Source organism: Toxorhynchites rutilus, chromosome 2 (genome assembly GCF_029784135.1).
Source record: "Toxorhynchites rutilus septentrionalis strain SRP chromosome 2, ASM2978413v1, whole genome shotgun sequence".
NCBI lineage: Eukaryota > Metazoa > Arthropoda > Insecta > Diptera > Culicidae > Toxorhynchites > Toxorhynchites rutilus.
The window spans coordinates 267,107,879-267,130,179 of record NC_073745.1 but is presented as its reverse complement, the minus strand read 5'-3'; the positions used below and the strand labels follow the sequence as shown (position 1 = coordinate 267,130,179).

At 37.4% G+C, this 22,301-nt stretch overlaps 3 non-coding genes across 3 annotated transcripts; 1 reads left to right on the top strand and 2 right to left on the bottom strand.

Moving 5' to 3' along the window:
* The first annotated feature begins 389 nt into the window (after positions 1-389).
* Trnam-cau (transfer RNA methionine (anticodon CAU)) lies at positions 390-461 on the top strand. The gene has a single exon. It is a non-coding gene; the product is annotated as a tRNA-Met (tRNA).
* Positions 462-16,758: 16,297 nt separating this feature from the next.
* On the bottom strand, positions 16,759-16,831 carry Trnar-ucu (transfer RNA arginine (anticodon UCU)). The gene has a single exon. It is a non-coding gene; the product is annotated as a tRNA-Arg (tRNA).
* A 383-nt stretch (positions 16,832-17,214) lies between these two features.
* Positions 17,215-17,287, bottom strand: Trnam-cau (transfer RNA methionine (anticodon CAU)). The gene has a single exon. It is a non-coding gene; the product is annotated as a tRNA-Met (tRNA).
* Positions 17,288-22,301: the final 5,014 nt, after the last annotated feature.

The window sequence follows — 22,301 nt, the reverse complement described above, 5'->3', positions numbered from 1 at the left end:
ATTACAGTATAACTCTGTTGATCAGGCTGGTATCGGAAGTTCACTCCGGGATGCGATCCCACTACTGCTTACCGCGGAGACTTTTAGCTGCTGGTTTTCACCCCTCGCTCGGTTCATCTCTCCTTAGCCAACCTGAATGCATCGGGTTCCCCCATTGCACCCATATTGACGGTCAGCTTAGTGCGGACATCTCGTCAACATGGACTCATCCGGTACACAGTGGATCCCAACCTCAAATTAATCCGTAACCCGACCCGTGAGCAGCCACGTTACAGGAGATGCCAAGCTCCCAGTCGGATGCTGGTAGTCAGTACGCGAATCATTTGTCATGTGAATCATGATTTTACTACTGTTAGTTATAAAATAAGATATGAATAGTACTCCGCACAAGCAGAGTGGCGCAGTGGAAGCGTGCTGGGCCCATAACCCAGAGGTCCGTAGATCGAAACTACGCTCTGCTATGCGATTTTTTGTCTGATATTAAGAAAAGATGGGTAAAAACCCATTTTCGGAATTTCATTGTTTTTTTTTTCTAAAAGGAAAGTATGCTGGTAGGCGTCGTTCGCTAGTCCAAGCTTACGTAGAAGATGCTCCATCGGTAAGCATGTGAGAAAATAGGTTCAAATGTTTTGGAGGAACTATTTCAATTTGGATGATAAAAAAGCCGCCGAAAAAAAAACTCAGAACACACAATTGGAAGCACCTACCACCACAAATATTGGCTGATGAATGGTTCCGACTTCAATTAATCAGAGCTCTGAAGAAAAAACAACCGAAATGGGAAAGAGGACGCAACGATAATTTTATAGCATGACAACGCCAGTTCACTTGTTCAAGGATCTGTCACGAATTATCTAGAAAGAGTAAATAAAGAGGTTTACTTTATCCACCATATCCTCCAAATATTGCTCGCGGTTCCTCATTCGGATCTCATAACGAAATCAAAAATTGTCCCTAAAAATAACGGGATTGCTTCAAGACAACCAGACTTCTACCAGCGTAGAATCCGTGTATTGCCTGAAAGTTAGACCAAGCTGTGACTTCCGATGGGGAATTGACTTGAATAAAATAGCAGTATGTTTTGTATTTCAAACAAATGACTCCTGAAATCCTGAAGGTCATTCCTATACACTTAAAATACATGAATCATTATAATAAAATTGACTCAAAAAGATTACAGTACAACTACTCTGTTGGTCAGGCTGGTACCAGAAGTTCACTCCGGGATGCGATAGCCACTACTGCTTTCCGCGGAGACTTTTAGCTGCTGGTTTTCACACCCCTCGCCCGGTTCGTCTCTCCATATACATAGCCAAACCTGAATGCATCGGGTTCCCCCATTGCACCCATATTGACGGTCAAAGCTTAGTGCGGACATCCCGTCAACATGGGGACTCATCCGGAACACAGTAGATACCAACCTCAAAAAAATCAGTCCGTAATCCGACCCGTGAGCAGCCACGTTACAGGAGATGCCAAGCTCCCAGTAAGATGTTGGAAAGCAAAATGTTAGTATTCTCACTGTGACTGTGATCGAACAAGACTGATGAATCAAAATGAGTCAGTAACTCTCAGGGTAAGCAGAGTGGCGCAATGGAAAAGTGCTGGGCCCATAATCCAGAGGTCTATGGATCGAAACTACGCTCTGCTATGTTTTTTTCGCCTAACAAGATCGAGGAATTGTTGGAGTTCATGTGTTATCAGCAGCAGTGCTGAAAATATTCACGTTCACGACATTCAAATTCGGCGAATTTCTGCTTTCCTTGTATTGACAAACTACTGCTCAAGCGAGAGTCGATAAATATGAAACAACCTATCAATGAACCCCAGTGGAATGAACATCAACATCAGCTTGCCATGAAGTTCATTTTTCATTTGCATCTTCCTTTTCGTCATGATATTCGTTAGGTCGAGAATGAAGATCATTGCGTGTTAGTGAAAATCAGAACACAAAATTCAACGTCACCAATTGAGAGTGAAATCGATTAATGGTAAAGGATGGCAATTCATCACACAAAATTCTTGTTTTTGGCGACTTCGGCAATGGAATGTATAGAATAACTCTTGCTACGTTGTATGAATCTACTCACGATTGCCCGGAAATGGCATACACCACCATTTATATGTGCAATGGGTGACACGTTTTCAATAAAAATTCACTGCAAGCGATGAAGATAAACTTAACGTTCGTGATAATCTTTTTTAGGCTTTTCGAAATTCGCTCATGCTGTTTTCGATCAATATACCAGATAAAGCTCACGCGTCTTGACTCTTGTGTTATACTCATTATGACAGATATGGTGTTGAGTTTCAACAGAAGAGAATTCATCCGATACTGCGAAAAATCTAATTTCTTCATTCGTGAATGAATTTTGATAATTTGTGACACTGGTTATCAGATTAGGTGAGCCAAAATATATTTATCGGTTTGTGTGTGGAAATCGCTCTATAACAGTTCGGCTGAAAAGTTTATAAGGTTGACGTCTAGGTGGGGCCTCTTCCAAAAATCTACTTGACTATCACAAAGCACCATCTTTCAATGAATATGTGTCAAAATTTGACAGCAGTCGGTCGGTTGGTTCGTGAGTTACAGCATTGAGAGAGAAGCAACTTTTGTTATTGTGAAAAAAATAGAAAATCACAAATCAATGAAAACGATGCGAAAATTGCATGAATTCGGTTCGAATCGCTCCCGCATCCACCGTATTCTCCAGATCTGGCTCCAGGCGACTGTTTTCCTTTCGCAGGCCTGAAGAGAATGCTCGCTGGCAAAAAATTCAAAACCGATGATGAAGTGATTACCAAAACTGAGGCCTATTTTGAGGAAAACCCGAAAGAGTACCATAAAAATGGTATCGAAAAGTTGCAAGATCGCTATCGCTGTATCGCCCTCGAAGGCAATTATGTTAATTTAATAAATAACATTGATTTTTGCAAAAAAAAATAGTTTTACTGTGTTACCTAATAAACTAAACTGTTAGTTTCGATTTATTGCAATACACAACACTCATCAAAGTTCCTCCAGTAACATGCATCGGCGAGGAACTATTTTCATATACCACTACGAATCAGTCGCTCGAAATGTGAGTGCAGAGAACAAGCACTGCAAAATGTGAACGGACACTGCGGAGAGTGGAAATGTTACAATTTAAGCTCCGCCCGATGATAACTTATTGAAACGCTGAGAGAGCAAATGCAAATCATTTACAATTCCTATTGCATTGTCTTGCTCCTACCATGAAATCGCGTAGCGACTTTGGCCGCAATTTCAAATCGAAGGTGAAATTAAACAAAACGTCGGTTAAAATGCTGCCTGATGGAGATTGAAATCGAAAATTTATTTACTTTTCATTATGTCAGCATATGTCGAAACTTGTGTCCAGTCCATTCGTCTCTAGCCTCGAAAAAAGCCAATTTAGGAAATTTATTCTAAACTAACGGCCTTGAAAAAGGCCATTTAGGATGCTCTCAATGCCGCCGTCATCTAGATGCTAGTTATATAGCTGCCGAAATCGTGATGACGTGTTGGGAAGGGAGCGAGGCAGACGGTTCAGGTTGTGCAGAGAAATTGAAACTCTTTGTTGCTGCTGACGATATTGGTGCTACTATTGTCAAGCTTGCGTCAAGGTTTGCTGCTATGATATCGCTCCTCCTGATTAGAAAATGGTTCGAAAATAAATTATCGCATCAGAGCGGAGCTGTAAAATTGCATAAGAGTGGAGCTTGCTGCATAATGTTTATTTTTTTTGTCTTTATTTAAGAGAGTTTCAGCCGTAGGCTGGTTCGTCTCTGTAACGGTATAATGTATATGTCATTGTGATACATGTATAGAAATATTTCTTAGCAAATAAACTATGCACACTAGGGTGCAAATGAAAATGGTCATCTCGAATTTCAAAACGTTATCCCATAAAAAATGTTCACCAGCTCGAAAAAACACACTATGCGAAATAGTACAGCGCGGACTCGATTGTATACAGTTTTTGATTTTTCACTGTATATAATCGAATCCTGTATATAATCGAGTCACATTTTTTTTTGTTATTTGTTTTTCTTGATTCATCCCCTTCAAGTCAGAAAATACCTTTCTCACATGAAAAAAAATAGTCTATCCAGATTCTCTCAGGAGGTGATAGACGATCATATTTGATGAAAAAAATCATCCTACGTATATGTTCGAATTTCAACAATGATAGAGTTATAGAACTTGTTTTGGACTCTGTTGCCTCAAACTGGCTCTACATTAAAAAGTACGCTACGGAAGACGATTCTGATGATTTCAGTTGAAAAATGAAAAAAAATAGTACAGGATATAATAGTGGAACAAATAAAATAAGTGGATTTTAATAATATTTTGGAAGTGAAAAACTTAAAAGTTAATGATTTTTAATGTGTTATTATTAATTTTATCCTAAAAATTTATATTAAACTAGATTGTTTCTATCAATTATATTGAAGCTCTTTAACCGCTCTGCAATTTGCTCTTTGACGCCCAACTTCTATCTTTCTTAATTTGGCTGCAATATCGATATAAACAACTCCTGGTGAAAATTCAAGCAAAATCCTCAAAAATCACGATTCTTGCCCCACTGTACATGTAATAGTCACTTAAACCTCACCTTAACATTGAAAGGTTACACTTTTTCTTGAAATAAGCGATATTTGAAATATAAAAAAAATATTTTTTTCCAAACTAGTCCAGAATTGTATATAATCGAATCACATATAATCGAGTCTGTATATAATCGAGTCCGACCTGTAGCTCAATCGGACTTAAGGGAGAGTGGCGCAAAACTCATATTTCAACGTCTGCGACACTAGTAAATGAAGTCTGAATAGCATAGGATATATTATCGTGCAAATCAACACTACGTAGCAAGTTCCGAATGAAAAATCGGGATAACTATTTTTATTGGCACCCAAAACCATACTTTTCGTTTCGTATTCCGAAAAAAAAAATTATGTCCCAGAGTGCCGATTTTTGACAAACAAAATTTTTTTCGAGATTTCTCGACATTTCATGCCATTTTGAAACATTTGGCATCAACAATAGTTTTCAAAAAACCCCGATTTCCTTTACTCCCCCTTGGGTGATTATTCGATTTTCAAAAAACTCAAACTTTGACCGCTTTGCGCCACTCTCCCATATGTCCGATTGAGCTGAAATTTGGCATAGGGTTTTTTTTTCGAGGTGGTGAAGATTTTGTATAGGATAACTTGAAATTTGAGAGTCGTTTTTTCCCATACATTCATTGGCACCCTAATGCACACATCTTCGCGATCCATTAGGAAATTCTCGGGTTATAAGCATTCGATATCTTTTTACCTACATGTTCAGTGTTTAGAGTGTTTATTTTACCCACCTCATATTTCGTTTAGTCACCAACCTAGTATCCAATAACTTTGTTACTTTCGCCAAAACAGCACAGAACAATTGTGTTGCTTCAGGAAAAGAAATCGTTTTTCGTAATACTCGTAAGGGTAAATTTCGTGATTATTGGTTTCGATTTCGATAATTGAATTGCTTTTCATGCCATATGTACAGATATTTAGTCTACCAAACCAGATATTTCATATTTAGACAAATTTAGACAGTTTCACATGCTCTAAAATGCCTACCAGCTATCCTCTTCCAATTGTCTGATAAAACTCGTATCCTGGAAGCTGTTCGAAACCTGCTTTGAAGTAGATAGGCCAGAACTAATAAAAATGCCGTAAGTAAACGGCGAAGTTCCTCACGAACGTTAGTGCCAACATGAAAAAGTTGTTGTTCGAAATATTTTTTGCACGTGAATGTGCCCATCTTCCGATGTATGGGTGACTTGTTGGAAAATCTAAGGGCTATTTATATCTTTTCAGAGTTTTAAAAACACACACAAAAATGTTACGAGCAAATCATTTTTTTTTTCAAGAGTCTTCATACAAAAATGACTTATATCCCAAAAACTATAAAAGATAGAAACTTAATGTCTCCGACAAAAGTTCATATTTTAATAAGATCTAAAACTTTGTCGAATACACTATATCGCTATTTTGACTTTAAACAAAATTAAGATTAGTTGTATTTTTTTCAAAGAAAGCATGAAAAAGTTGTTGTTAGAAAAACTTTTTCCCTGTAAAAGTGCCCATCTTCCGATGCATTGACGACTTGTTGGAAATTGTAAGGGCTATTTATATATATATTTTTGGGAATTTTAAAAAAATACGTTTTTGAGAAACATTAATTTTAATTTTCAAAATAACTTTTTTTTCAGCGAAATTGTTTCCCAAAAAATTTTTGGAATTTTTTGTGACAATTTAAAAAAAAAAATCTACATTTCATCTTTTGACAAGAATTTTGTAGGTTTCAAAGTTTTGACGTAGGACTACGTCTTTCATTTCTATACCGAGGTTGTTTCGGTTTCGAAAACAAAAGCGTTACGCCGGAGACCGAGATTTTGAGCGTTAATAGCTCTTAGGCGGCTCGCACACCGCAGCAATAAGCAACTAGCAAACTGCAGTACACAATATGCAACAGGAAACATATTTTGTTGTTCTTCGCATACCAGAGCAATAAAAACCCCTGACATTATGCAAACAATCGCCTTAATGTACGAAACTTGTCAAAATATGAGCGATAAGTTGCTATTCAACCGACACGCCGTGTTGCTAGCGACATGTGTTGCTCTGTAAAGGCGACAGCGATATCGTATTGCGTCGGTGTGCGAGATCAACAAAGATTAAATGGAAAAATCCATTGGTGATAATATTGCTTATTGCATGTTGACAGTTGCTAGTTGCTCATTGCTCCGGTGTGCGAGCCGCCTTAAACAACTGAACGAAATGGTATGATAAACACTTCATTCGAAAGATAAAATGTCTACTCGTTATATACTTGCTACTTTTTGATCCGAAAACTTGTTTCAATAGTCTCAAAATTGCTTTCAAAGCAGACTATTGAAATTACCAATCGGTATATAAGCGAAAGTCGCTCGGAAATACACTCAGTTGTAATTGAACAACGATTGGAGCATGTTGTCGCTGTTGTGATGAACTTCGTTCATCATGAAAGTGCTGATGAACGGTGTCACCAAGAGCCTGTTTGTGCACCATAGGCCAGGAAGGAATCCATCAGAAGGAGAGTGATGCCACTGAAAAGGCGACCAAGAAAGTACCAGCAGTACCGGCGATTTATTAGAGGTGCAATGAATCTTAAGAAGGAATTAGAGGTGCAATGAATCTTAAGAAGGAATTCCCGCTCGACGCGCCCTGGCAAACGATGTTTACTCAACAATTTCTCAAACGTGAAATGGGTGTTGTGAGAAAGGATGAGCAAACGCAAAAATTATGTAAATTGATTTGATGCAATAGATATTTTGTTTATTGGAAATGGAATACAAATCATATCACAATACAAGCAATGTATTATGTATTATACAACTTTTGTGTGATTGTTTCCTTTGCTGAATATTGTGAATCCAACGTAACGCTCTCGTTTTCGTAGTCCCCCAAAGTTCCATTTATTCATTCATTCAGAATTGATTCAGATGCAACTAAAAAAAAAAGATCTCTAAATCAACGATAGTCCTACGTCACCCTTGCGGTTATACCACAGAAATAACCCACTTCCTATTTTTATGTTATATTTTTTTGTAAGAAATTAAGAAAAAAAATTTGGCTTTTTCCAAAAAGTAGGCTAATTCTTCTTTGAATATTTCTAGTATACAAAGTTGCTTAAATGACCGCCAACCTAACGCTCACACAAAAATTAACATTATAACCCAACGTTTGGATATTCAAAGCTCCCCAACACAACAACTGATTTTGGATGATCTTCAACCGCGACAACGATTAATTATCCCAGCACATCATAGTGGCAAGACATGTATTCCTGTAGCTTAATAATGACAATAAAGTGTACAGGGTAACTCCGATATAACGTACATTTTACTTTATTTATTATTTATTTTCAAATTATACGTTGTTTCGAATTGTACGTTATATCGAAGCATAATGAAGAACTCAGAAACCTAGTTTATATTACTTTTTTGTATCGCTGTTTGAGTAAGGTTAATGAATAAATTCAACTAGAAGACGAAGCCAACTTTTCTCAAGATGTTTCCCTTCGTACTGTTGATTCAAATTCGATTCATTTAGAATCCGGAATCACAAAACAGTTGTACTTCGGGATTGGTTAAAAATACAAATCAAGGTTTAGTATCAAAATACAAATAATTTATTGTTCTTTCAGAAAAACAATGTTCAAAAAAATTATTCCTTTGGACTTTGAAAATGTGTACGTTATATCGAGGGTACGTTATAAAGAGGGTACGTTATATCGAAGTTTCCCTGTACAAATCAAACTTAACTCGACGGCTGCCACTTGTAGCCGTGGGCTGGCCACGGAACTCTAACCAAAACGAAACATTCAATTAGACCCCCATCAACCGAATTCAAGCTTCAAAGAAATCGGTAGATTTCACTCATACCCGATTAATTCTCATCATAGGCCAGGCTGCTACCTGTCCATAGAGAGCGCCAAAAACACTGGAAAGACTTATTGTCCCACATAAAACGAAAAACGATCGCGATACAATTTATAATGTGCAACATAAAAGACTTTCACAGTATCAAAGCTTCAGTCTGTACTAACATTCGATAACTAAATATATTTGCATTTTAACACCGTTTAATTAAACATTACATAAATGATATTGTAACATGCATTTATTCGATTAATCCTGCTATCCTATTATCTTCCATTCGAATTATAGCTTGAAAGTTTTCTATGAGAGGTGTGTGCGTGAAATTGAGCTTTTGTTGCCCCGGGGTCTTTTGATTCTATTGAGCGCTTTGTGTGGAGGGGTCAACAATGACGCCCAGCAATTCCATTTGGCTTTTGACAAAAAATCTCGGACGCGATCTTCTTCTCGCCGTCCGGTTCATCCCGACTTAGGGCAATAGATAAAAAAGACGGGTGGGTAATGTCGGGGACATAACCGGAGTGACGTAGGACTATACAAAGGGGACAGCTTTTGTTAAATATATATTTTAAATATATTGTTTTATTTTTTTCTCACTTTCTTTTAGTTGATTTTTTATTTTTTTCTGAAACCTTTGTACTTATCAACGCCGGGCAACTTTTGGCGTATGCACATATCGTACAATCAAAATGATAGGGAATGCATAGGTGGTCATCAGCGCGCGTTTTGTACTCTAGCGGTACACACTCTCAGGATAGAGACAAATCGGCAGACTCAGCCAAAGGGGCGAGTCCAACGAGACGAACGAATGAGCGTTAAAAGGGAGCGATGGCAAATAAAAAAAAATTCATTACGATTTTTTCGCTCGTTGGATTCACATGCAGGCTAAAAAGGGTCCTTTTCAGGATCACAAAATTATCTTCAATCTAAAGAGTTTATTGTTTTGTTATCACTCGATATCCCCATCTTGTTCGGCTAAACCTTTCTGTTTAGCGATTGCATTTGCCACTCGCCACAGCTTTCACAGTTGGAAAATTTCTTCCCATCCAGCTTGTGATATATTTTACAGTAAATTACATCTAATGGCACGTCGCATTACCACCACTCAGTATCGGATTGGAGGTAATTTTAACCTGTAATTGAACATTTGACAGTGGTACAGTGTCGACTTTCAATGTGGGATCATAATTTGGATCTCTATGTTTAAAAAAATGTCCAACTAAATAAGTCGCATTACATGTACGTCCAATTAGCTAAATGTCGAACTAATTGTAAATTACAGTACTTTCAATCTGGAAACAATTTAAGAATTGGTGAAAATTGAATAATCAGGAAAGTCCCCAACTATCAATAAGCTCAGAACAACTGCCAAATTCACATACTCATCATATCCTGGCAAACAAATTATGAAAAAATCAATTTGTGTTTTATTATTATTTTGGATATTGTTTTAGAAAGCATTGAACTTTATTTCCTGAACTCTTTTTTGGAAGGTTTAATGGCCCTGAAAAGCGCCTTGTTTTATGGAATGGTTCCAATTTAGAAAACTTAGTACTCGTTGTTTTGAAAAAAACCATTTCGAACGCCCTCGATGCCGCCTTGTTCTGGATATGCCACCAAAGCAGTTTGTATAAAGAACAAACTTTTTTCTTCTGCTACCTGATGCCGTTTTGCGATTGCGTTTGCCACTCGCCACTCGCTGCAACTGCCTGTTGTCTTGATGTCCACCGAACCGAATGTGTTCTGTTCCGAATGCGGGTTTTCTTATCGTCGCGAGCAGCTTTGCTAGCTAACTCGATCACTTCGGCGGCCGAAACTATATAACGCCGGCTAGGTGGATTGGTACACTGGTACTAACGCGCTCGGCCTAGCTACCCTTGCGGGGAACTCCAGATCAACACGGTTCGACAGACGGGGGTTACGGGAAACTCCAGATCAACACGGCGGGATTTTGCCTTTCCCTTCACTTTTCCTCCTTTACCATGTCCAGACATGGCTGCTTGGGTTGGTTTGTTGATGTGTTGTGATGTGAACTGATGTGGTGTACGGTTTGAATGAGAATGATCGTTACGGCAGCGGAGCGGTGATTTTTAAGCTGACTGGCTGGCTCGAGAATTACGCATGTGTGAGACTGCGACCAATGTTTCCCTCATTTTTTTTCTTCTTCCTTTCCAATCGTGCTTCATTCTATTTCGCTGCTGCTCTGGTTGCCCGTTTTGGTCGGTACGATTTGAGGAGCACAAAATGGACCAATCAAAAATGGGCACATAGTGCATTTGGACAATGCTTGATATTTCACAATTATTCAATTATTTATCTCAAGAAAAATGAAATGTTATTCTTTATGATAGATGCGTAGATATATTTCCTATCAATTGATGCAAAAACCTTTGCGATCTATTGAGAAATGCTCGAGTTATAAGCGTTCCAAATCTTGCATTTTTTCCGACTTGTTCAGTGCCTAGATTTCCATTTCACCCCCTATATCTTCCGGTTAGACGTAGTCCTACGTCAAAAAAAACTCCGTGACGTCCTCACCGGACGTCACCCTCCGTACAAAAGCTTGCTGGAAACGGACTCACCAGCTATTGATTTGAAATTGTTGACTGCTGCTGATGATTAGTTTCCTACGGGCGATATTGTTGTCCCTGCTGCGGATGTTGATGACGGGCTCTCCGAGTCAGCGAATTATCTTCGCGATGAAGTGGCTATTGCGGGAGTATAGGTAGCTGTGCGATGGAATATTAGCACATAGCACATTTGATCGCCAACGTAAAGAAAAGTTCAAATCACCTGTGATTCGTAAGCACACACACGCACAACACGTTACTTCCTAATCACTGCCTCTCGTTTTAACATAGACCTAACAAACAAAGATTTTGAAAAAAGGAACGAGTTTTATGCTGCCTTAAACTTAACTACCTTTTTGGAATTAATCAAACGAGCACGCGCACTTCCACTATTTTCCGCAGTCACGAACAAAGTAAGCGCGCCTAGACATCCTCAAATCAGGGAAAGTGAAATCAAACGTACTTACAGGAAGTACGTCATTTCCCAAAATCTTGTCGGCTATCCTCGGTAATCTGAAGATTGTCATTGGCCGAATCATTCTGATTTCGGAAAACCATATTCCAACCTTCACTCTCCCCTTCCATACGTAGAAGCTTCCCTGAACTCTATAACGTGGGAATCTCTCCCAGGCTCTCTCCTGAAGTTAAGATAAAACGCTTTACGCCGTTTGAAGATCGACTCAGCCCATCTGCGTTGTTATCTACCTTCGGGCAAATACATATGAGAGTATGTTTTGCCCTAACAATATTTTATAGTGCTGACCGCTACACACTCTAGAACAGCCTATATACGGATAGAAAGTACCAATGATTTGACCTTTGATTATTACCCTCATGAACCACATCAACTGAAAAAAAAACATAGAAAAAGAGTATTACTGTATGCACGATGTCAATTTATTTTAATATTTTAGGAGCATAAAGGTCTTCAAAATGACTGGTGTCCGTATGAGACTACCCTCCCGTAGTGTTCGTGAGTACGTACAAGACTGTAATCAATACTTTCATATCACTTTTTACGAGTCAAAAACTGAAAACATCCTAGTGGGCATTTAATTTATGAAGGCCACTGTACGTATCGAAACTTCATGACAGTCTTATGTTTAGTTGACGACAAAAATCTGGAAATACGTTGATCACTATAACTCTAGAAAGAGACTATGTTAATGAGTAAAGTCGAATGTTAAGTTTTTTAACCTTATTATTATTAGAATACCCTTTAAATTGTTGAATAAAATTATGATTGGTTTCCCCGTTGGCATTATTTTTCGGTTCAATTTCATCTGGATGCTTTCAATCTGCATTTAAAATTGACGAATGTCAATAAATGTTCCAACGAAAATTTTTAAAACTATTTTAGCTTTCACTCTCGTGACTATTCCTTTGACGAAAGAATTGATCAAGAACAACCCCAGCTGACAACCGCTTACCTAACCGTCTTCGTCGAAGATCAAACCACGGCTTAGACCCTGTCCTGATGGCAATAAGCAGCACCATCCTTTGCAAGCACGCGTAGCTCACCTCCACACTGTCACACGGTGCCCATGAAAGCCGCCATACGCCATCCCAATAAGTTCTCATGCCGAGGCAACCAAAAACGCGCAGTTAAAAAGCCAGCATGATGCCCGCGGTGCGCTTTCCAGAGGCCGCTCGAAGCCTGCAGATTCAAACATAAACAGACAGAGGGAGTAAGCCTCACGATCCGCGCGCACCTTTCGCTCTTATAGAGTTATTCATATTATTATCTAATTTATATGCAGTGGAATCTCGCTTTCTCTCCTTCTGTGTCTCGCGCGCGCTCTTCGGTGAGCTTAGCCTTAGGAGGAGTGCAACCCCAGAAGTCAGCGTGTGCTTACCACGCTTTCGATTGTTGCTGTCGGTGGTAATCGCCACAGGGGCTCCTCTCCGTCGGGACGAGAGCAGCGAGTTCGTCTGCCGTAGATCAAGTGTCATTTGTTGACCTCGGCGTGGCAGCATCGCTCCGAGGCGTGACTGTCGGAGGGCAACGATCAACAACCTCGACCGATGATGGCTCGAGGGAACGGTTAAGAGTGACTGGAAGACGCGCGATGCTTGCTACCCGATGGTGGTGGAGAAATCCAATGCCCCTTTTCTTTGGAACATAGCTTCTCCGACCGGTGGAAGATAACGATAACGAATAAATGGACAAACAATGTTTAGCCGCCGAAAAGCGCTCGTACACAAAACCCGAAAAAGTCATGTTTTGATAAGGGAGTATCACGGTACCGCCGCACCGCTCGAATTATGTCGGCAGATAAACCACACCTCACGCTAGCAGCAGCCTCACGCCAACGTCGTCGGGTCGCCGAATGGGTGAAAATCCATTGCCGTTTGTTTACCGTCTGAAGTATTTCACAGCTCCCACGGTCTACCTGTGGATTATTATTATGGCTAGTGAGGTATTTGTGTGTTTTGTTCCTCTCATTCGTTTTGGTTACCTGTCCATTAGGATCACCGTCTCCTTCAGATCAATCACCAAATAAGAGCTGTAAGTAGCAATACATTCGAATAATTTTACACTGGGATCTTGAGTCACTTTGGCTCAGTGGAAGCATACTAGAAGAATAATCAAAATGTTATGGGTTCGAAACTCTATTGTGCTACCTCTCTGTGTATTTTTTGCTGTTAAACAAAAAACATTTGAAACATTTTGGAAATGAACACATGAAATTAAAATGATATTATTTTAAAGCTGCAATTTGTCTTTACAGTAAAAAAAATCTTTAAACGCAAAAAAAAATAAACGCGATGCAATAGAATATTTTGAGAGTATGCCTGGTACCTTTTAACTTCAATTTGATTTTCAAAGTCTTGTTCGTCCTATTTTCTCAAATCATGAATCAATCGGAAAGAAAATGCTTTACCTTAAATTTTTATAAGGGGTTTCAGGGATGTACTTAACTGAATAAAAAAAATTTCATACTAACATTTAAACTTTCTATAAAGCTTCACAGTGTTACACAAAACTTCTGGAGAAAAATACTTTTGTATGCTTTTTTCAACTCAATGGGAAAACGAAATTTGATCTTATCAGAACAATAATTAGAACTGGTACAAAACTTTTAAAAGTTTCCGAAGTAAGGTCGAGATCTAACTTTAATATTCTGTGACAAAAGGATTGTTTTTTCATAAATTCAAACATATCCATATGATGAATAATCATTTTGAAACGTTCTGGAAATCAAATGAAAGCGGAATAATCAATTTTGTTACCGTTTCGGTCAGAAATATATTCTCTGAATCGAGTGACAAAAACGATTTTTTTCTTCACAAATTTTCGATTTACTGGTATCTTTCAAGATTTAATATAGTTTCTATATTTGTTCACATCTTGATTTCGTACCATTTTTCGTTCATTCGTGACTGCGAAGCTGAGAGAAATAGTTTATAGCCTGCAAAATATGGTGCTGGATTTATGGAAATAACATATTTTCGATATGGAAATCTATATCTATAAAAATGGATTTCTGTCTATCTGTCTGCCTGATTCTTATGGACTCGGAAACTACTGAACTGATCGGCCCAAAAATTGGTATATAGGGGTTTTAGGGGCAGGAGAGGGTTCTTATGATATTTGGAGACCCCTCCCCTTCTTTAAGGGGGGGGGGCTGCCATACAAATGAAACACAAATATCTGCATAACACGAAAATTAATCAAGCAAATGGAGCCAAATTTGGCATTCGAAGGTTTTGGGGTGCAATAAACGTTTCTATGGTGATAAGACACTCCTCCCCCTCTCTAAGAGGGGGGGGGGGGCTGCCATACAAATGAAACACAAATTTCTACAGTTACATAGTGACAAGCTTTGTTAGTCCATTTGAAATTGATCTTTGTTTGAAAATGGGAATGGATTTTATTGAGATAAAACGCACTTCTATATCTTCTTCTATCTTTATAAATAAAAATGGATCGCCGAATGTAAGAGCAAAACTCGAGGAAAGAATTGTCCTATTCAGGGCTGTCTTTATTCTATTCTATCATAATTTCTGTATCAAACATGTATTCCATGTAACGGAGAAACATGTTATTTACAAGTGGTTTAAAATATCATGAACGAGGATTGTGTTTCAAAATAACTGATATTATAATTACGAGTTTTGGTAGAAGTACTAGAAATTCTGTAGTAAAATGTAATTTCAAAGGGTCGATTAGAATATCAATCAATAAATAGTTCTGCGATTGGACCCATGAAGGTGTGCTTAGTAAGAAAACGTGATTGTTTGAAGGTATTGGCAATAAAAAATAAATTTTGGGCGGGACGAAATTTGCAGGGTCAACTAGCTCGGGAGTACATTCACATAATTACAACCCAAAACTGTTATAGGCGCAACACTATATCTCTTTTATTCGCGTTGACGAAGGTACAATGGCGACATCTTTCGATTTTTTGGCCTGTCATGGTGCAACGGTATCAGATCTGTCGGTCGAAAACTAGTCTTAAATAGTTGAAACTCGAATGAAAATTATTATTTGATTTTCATTGAATACTGAGTAGGACTCAACTATTTTTCTGCGAATTTCCTAATATTTCCCCATTATAAAACAAAATAATAGACAAACTAATAGACACAATTTTCGTTCAAGATTTTTTCATCGCTTGTTAAAACTGTTTTACTCTTTTAAATAGAATAAATGTTCAATACCAAATAATTTTCCTAATAAGAAAATAGGCCACGTTTTATGAAAAAATGTAAACGATAATAACTATTTTCACTACGAACGAATTTTAATGATTTGTATGCCAATCGGGAATTTTCTAAGATTTGTGTGATATGTTATACAATGTGATTTCCTAATCCGTAAATAGATTAAATTAACGAAGAATGGAGCATTTCCTTTTCACCGTACATTGTTTCTTCCCATTTGAGTGCTTACCTACCCGGACCGTCGGCAACGAGCAACTAATGCATTCGTTCTACGGACAATGTAGATAAAGGAATTATAGCTGTTTGAGCTCCGCCTGCTTTCAATTTATTTCGTATAAATACGCCATTCATAAATTAAAATCACAGTCTGAATCGAGCTAGCAGACAACAATCTTTCCTAATGCTCATATCACATACAGCGGTTTCGCTTGATACACAAGAAGTATGAAAGAAGCAAACAGCAGAATATTTTTTTTTCTGTCGGAGCACCATGTCGATTTTCATGCCGTTTGTTGGAAAGTGCTTCCGTATTTTTGCATTGGTCGAAGTGATTGAGAAATGTTAATTATTGGTGCTGGGTGAACAAAATATAATAAAACTACGTAAACGATAAACGTCTCAAAGATCTTCGATGTGAGCGGAGTGGAGTAGAATTAGCACAATTGAGAAAAAAAGAATATAATTTTGAGATTTACTCCTCAAAGTTATATTCTTTTTTTAAAAAAAAGCTGGATAAAACTGTGGAAATCAAAACAATGTTGTAGATTTTTTGCCTTTGGTTGTTTCGCTGGTATGTTAAAAAACTGGAAATACACGAGATAACTGGAAGGTTGGTCACTCTGGTGTCAAATAACATACTTTGTATTATGAGTAACAAGTTCAAGAATTCGCGTGTGTCAGTGTAACTTGGAAGAAGTTTTTTCAACGAAAAGCTCTCCTGCCAGAACAGGAACCGAACGTAAACCCTCCCTCTTACTGCTGCATGATTATGTACGACGCTAATCACTCGGGTCACACAAATGCACTAATGTTTTTATTATTAAAAAGTTCCATCACACCATCCCTCGTGGGGATCGAACCCACGACCTTTGGATTAGAAGTCCAACGCGCTATCCGCTGCGCCAGAGGGACCGGATATGAATCTGACCGACAATTGTATTTATTAGAAAAGACAGGGATGAGTTCACAAAAAACTAAAAAGGCTGAAACATTTAAAAAAATAGTATGTGACTGTGTATTAAAATAGTATGGAAATAGTATAGTTTTTTTAGTTCTAAAATATTTGTTATTCTCATATTCGATCAGATTCAATCGCAGTTCTTAATATGAAGGAATAGTGTATAAATGAGAAACAGAGAAAAAAAAATCTTTTAGTTTCGATTTATTTTGTATTTTTGTTGTTAATTCGAGTTTATATTTTGTATATCGAATAGCTAATCTACAGTCGATCTAAAATCGCAAACTAAAAAAAAACATTCACGAATTCCAATGTACTGTAGTATAAAAAAAAAGTTTGCCCCGAGTGAGGATCGAACTCACGACCTTAAGATTATGAGACTTACGCGCTACCGACTGCGCCATCGAGGCTTACGTATTAATGTAGGAATTCTAACCGACCAACTTATACCAAGCAGATTGTGGAGTATAATGTAAAATCGACTCGCACCACTTGCTTAAGTCCATAAATAATGACATGTACGTCACCACACAGAAGATAACTGTCAAAACTAGTCAGGAGTGTTTGACTTAATTATACGTATATAGACGAACATCAGCTCTCGATTTTTTTTGTGAAAATAAGTTATGAAAAATATACCAATTATGTGCAAAATAGTATTCAATTCACTACAACCTTTATACACTGGATTCTTTTCCTACGCGATTTTTTTTGCACGCACACCAATTGCGCACAAAAAGAATTCAGTGTAGCTATACAGTTAGTCAGACTTTATGTAATTTGTTATTTCCTACTGGCTCAGTTATACATGTTTAAAGGTGCCACATTCTAATTTTTATTGCATATTTACATTTTTGCTTATTCTACGGTTAAAAGGATGAGAAAAGAATTAATCCCGGTCGTCTCGAGTTTAGTAGAATGAAATACCTTCATTAGAAAGAAAGGAAAACATAATGTGACAGAGGCAATATTGGCAATTATACAATAAGATCGATAGCTTTAAAAAAAGATAGACGAAACATTTTGTAAGGTGGCAAAAAAAAATTAGAAGGATGGTACCCAGAACACTATCGCATTCTACGAATCTTATGAAATAATTTTGCAGTTCTATCAATTCTTTTATTATTTTGAAAAGAAACGAAATTTAGTAATTACTTTGAAAAAATTGTTTACCCTGAAAAAAGGCAATGGTTGTGTGATTTTACCCGAAATAAATGATATACTCTCTCCCGGTACAATCCCAACAAACAATCATTAGCTGTTACTAAACTAGTCATTTGAATAATGGACGAACAAAAGTTTTGAGTGCTTACGATATGCTGGAATATATGATGTGTAACAACTAATTCAGACCAAATTGAAGCTTTTGTTTAATCATTCATATTTAGCTGGATAATACGCAAGTGAAACGTTTCGAGGGTGCTTTATCTGTTCAACAACTCATGAAAAACAGACGCAATTTAAGCCTGAAATATATCAATCATTCGACCAGGGTTGCCACATATACAGAATATTCTGTATTTTACAGATTTTTCGCCAAATTTCAGATATAGAATCTGTATATACAGAATTACAGATTTCCAGCAAAAATATAGAATTTAATTTTTTTGTAGATTCAATTTTAAATATTGAATTTATTACAGCGCATGATTTATAAAAAAGTTGAACGCAACGCAACGAGATGGCTTTCGTTGGAGGCAGTTGCTAAGCGAAATCTTGAGCGATTTGAAGAGCTTAAACTATTCTTTTCGTTACAAGTTAAGTATGACCATAATCAATCTGCCAGTCGTATATTGACTCATTTAAACAATCCTAAACCGATAATACTGTTGCTAAACTTTGTTCTACCGCTCATCAATAAAGTCAATTGCACTTTTGAATCAGAAAGTTCTCAATTTTGCGAACTTTATCATGAGACAAGTTTGTTATTGTAGATCGTGTTGGGTAACTTATGTTTTGAGAGCTACGTGCAACGATTCGCTGATACTGACCTTGATTTGAAAGATTTTGAAGAATTTCTGAAGAAGCCTGAGAATGTTTACGTTGGTATCGAGAAGAAGAAGTTGAAAATGCCAACTTCCTCAATTCGTTGAAGCGGGTGATAAACAAAGCTTGGATAACGAATTCAGGCTATTCAAGAAGAATCTCATGGGGCAAAAATTGAGTGATACCGGATATAACTTGCTCCCAGCTGTTGGATGTCAAAAGGCTTGATGAGAATGTTTTGTATCCATCGCTAAGATGGTTTGTAAGACCCTTCTTGATAACATTCATCAGCGTGTGTTGAGCGAATATATTCGGTTTACAATGCCAACAAAACGAAGTCCGAAAGTCGGTTGGTTCCCACACTTACAGACTCTATTTTTAAAGCGAAAAACTATATATCGGCTCGAGCAGGATCTTTGAAATCAAAGTTCAACGAGACTATGTACGAACATCATACAATTCAAAGGATAAGAAGAAACCCTCTTTATGATTTATTTTGTTGCATTGATACGATTTCAACAATCGAACTAAGAAAAATAAATTCAAATTGAATAAAAAACCTTCACGTTCATTCTTTCCCTTAATTTTTCGATACAGATTTTTTATACAGATTTTATTTTTGCTAAGAATACAGATGTACAGATTTTTTCAGAGAATTTTTGAGAATTAAATGTGGCAACCCTGCATTCGACTATTTACACTCTTCCCTACCGACACGAACCGATCATTAGCTATAAAGCGGCTCATAGATGTTTTAGTCAAATTTTAGTCAAAGAAATAAATGCAGTAAATCGTTCAAATGTTCCTAAATAAATATTTAAAGATTTTTTAATGTGCACTAAAAATTTGTTTTTCAAAAATTAAAAATCAATTTTCTCAAAAACGTATTTTTTTAAAAAATCTCAAAAAAAAACTGGCGGTACAATTATCAACAAGTTGTCCATACGTCGGAAGATGGGCACTTCTACAGGAAATTTTTTTTTCTTACAACTACTTTTTCACGTTTTTTTTTCAAATACAACTAATCCTAATATTGTTAAAAGTTAAGATAGTAATATAGTGCATTCTACAAAGTTTTAGATCTTATTAAAATATGAAATTTCGTCGAGGATAACAAGTGCAATCTTTTATAGTTTCTGGAATATAATGCATTTTTGATGGCTCCTGAAAAATTAGGTTTTACTCGTAATATTTTTGGGTGTAAATTCTGGCGTTTGACATGTTCTTGACATGTTTCTAAATAGAAAAAAAATTGGCAGAACATGTGAATCGCGATAATTTATACGTAAAAATGTTACGCAATTTTTCAAAGAAGACATGAAAAAGTAGTTCCCCGTAAAGGTTCCCATTTTCCGATGTGTGGTTGACTTGTTGGGAATAGTAAGGGCTATTTATATATATTAAAATTATTTATATATATAAAATTTTGAAAAACACATATTTTCGTGAAAGATAAATTTTAGATTAAAACAAGTTTTGTTTTTCAAAAATTTGTTTGATATTTTTAATGAAAACCTAAATAATTCCATATATTTCGTTCTTTAACCAACATTTTCTAGTTTTCAAATTAAGATTAAGAAATTAAAAATAAATAAAAAATCACACAAAATCTTTCAGATCTACAAAATTTTAGTCAAAGAATGAAATGAAGAAAATTTACATGTTTTCAACAATTTTTTGAAAAAAATTCATTAAAAAAATATTTTAAAAAGCTAAATTTTCTTTTCGAAAACATGTTTTTTGACTGAGGAGTACACTCATGAAGTGTTTGTTACTCAACGAACAGAGAGTGACCGAGTCGAATGACTTTCGAAACCTTATCCAGATGGATACCATAAAACCAGGCGTAAACTATACACTTTTCTACATATTTTTATATTCAACTAGTTTTCAGTCAGTGTGTATTTATAATAATAATAGAAAAACTAAAAGTGAAAAGATAAACATGAGTTAACAGCTTGCGTATTGTCGATGGGCGAGACAAAAAATAAGCTCTGGATACACACTCAACAATCGAACAATTGTGCCAAAAACATAAGCCAAATTTCAACATTCTGATGTTATGACCTTATGCCAAATGCACCCGGCCCCATCAGCCCCAATCCGTGCAATTTGGTTTCGGTTCAGCCCAAAACCGGGCACACATCAATCTTCGCCGTAACTTCTCCGAACGCTTACAGCGGTATCCGTTTTGCTTTAATGATCCCCCGGAATTGAATTGAATAACATTTTTCCGTTTTAAACAGATCATAAATTATGACAACAAACCAAAAGGACTCCGTCAGAATTACCCTGCCCCATTGTTGTTTCCTTTTTCTGCTTCGAAAGAAAAGAGAGGGCGAAAAAGGAGGGCAGCTTTCGTTTGAAGTCGCGCCGCGCTCTTGCGATTCCATAATTTATCAATGTTCAACCGTTCGGGAATTTGCTTGAGTGCTCAGTGCTCCAATGGACGGAACAAAACCTCTGTCGAAATCAGCGAAAATCTTGATCTCCGGTCCAAAGATGCACTCCTATTTGAAGATTCAATTACTAAAAGTCAGCATGAGATTGCGGTAATTGGTTTTTGCTTCTGCTTTTTCACTCTGTTCGGGTTGAAATAAAGATGGAAAGATAAAGGGGGGAAAACCCTAGCTAGTAATCGATCACGAATTAATTTTACGATCGCGAAAAGGTGGCTGCGTCACAATCGGTCTAGTAGAGTGATTGACCAGCGAGTCTCGTGTGGGTCGTGACTTCACATCTCCAACCGGATGTTCTTGGTAACCTTGTTCACCTCACGACTCAAGATTGGATCCGAATTATACGAACGATTTTACCCCACAACGTGTAAAATACCGTGCATCGGGCTGATCTCATCTTGCTCACCGCACGGTACTCCACCGAGAATATAAACAACGGTCAGATACAAATCTTTTGAAAGCATTTTTCCGGCCTAAGGTAACCTGTCATCCGACGACAGAACCACTCAATTCCAGCCTGCTCCAAATTTTACCACGGCATTTGGTTTTGTTGATTGTTCCCAAATTTCTGGGCACCTGATGATTTCATAAGTTCCACTTGGGACACATATTGAGACACGAACCGGCGCTAGCTAATCGGCTTATGTCAGTGACGATTGGCGCGAACCAAGAACTGGAGAGATGATTTGTTATGGTTCGTGACTGAAGGATTTATTACACACGCCACTATTCGCCGAGGCGCTCATTCGGATAGAGATGTTGCTGACCACGCGCTCGCGCGCACTCTGCACAAAGTCAAAGCTGAAATGAATTTCAACGAATTCATCGACTGCCGATGCGGCGCGAGAGATAAGCTTAAGTAGTCCACACCGCATGGCAGTAGACCGGCTCATATTTTAAGATATCGACATCTCAATAACATCCAATTAGACCTCCTTGGCTCGGAGCGCGAATGGCTAGACAAATTCACACCCTCGCA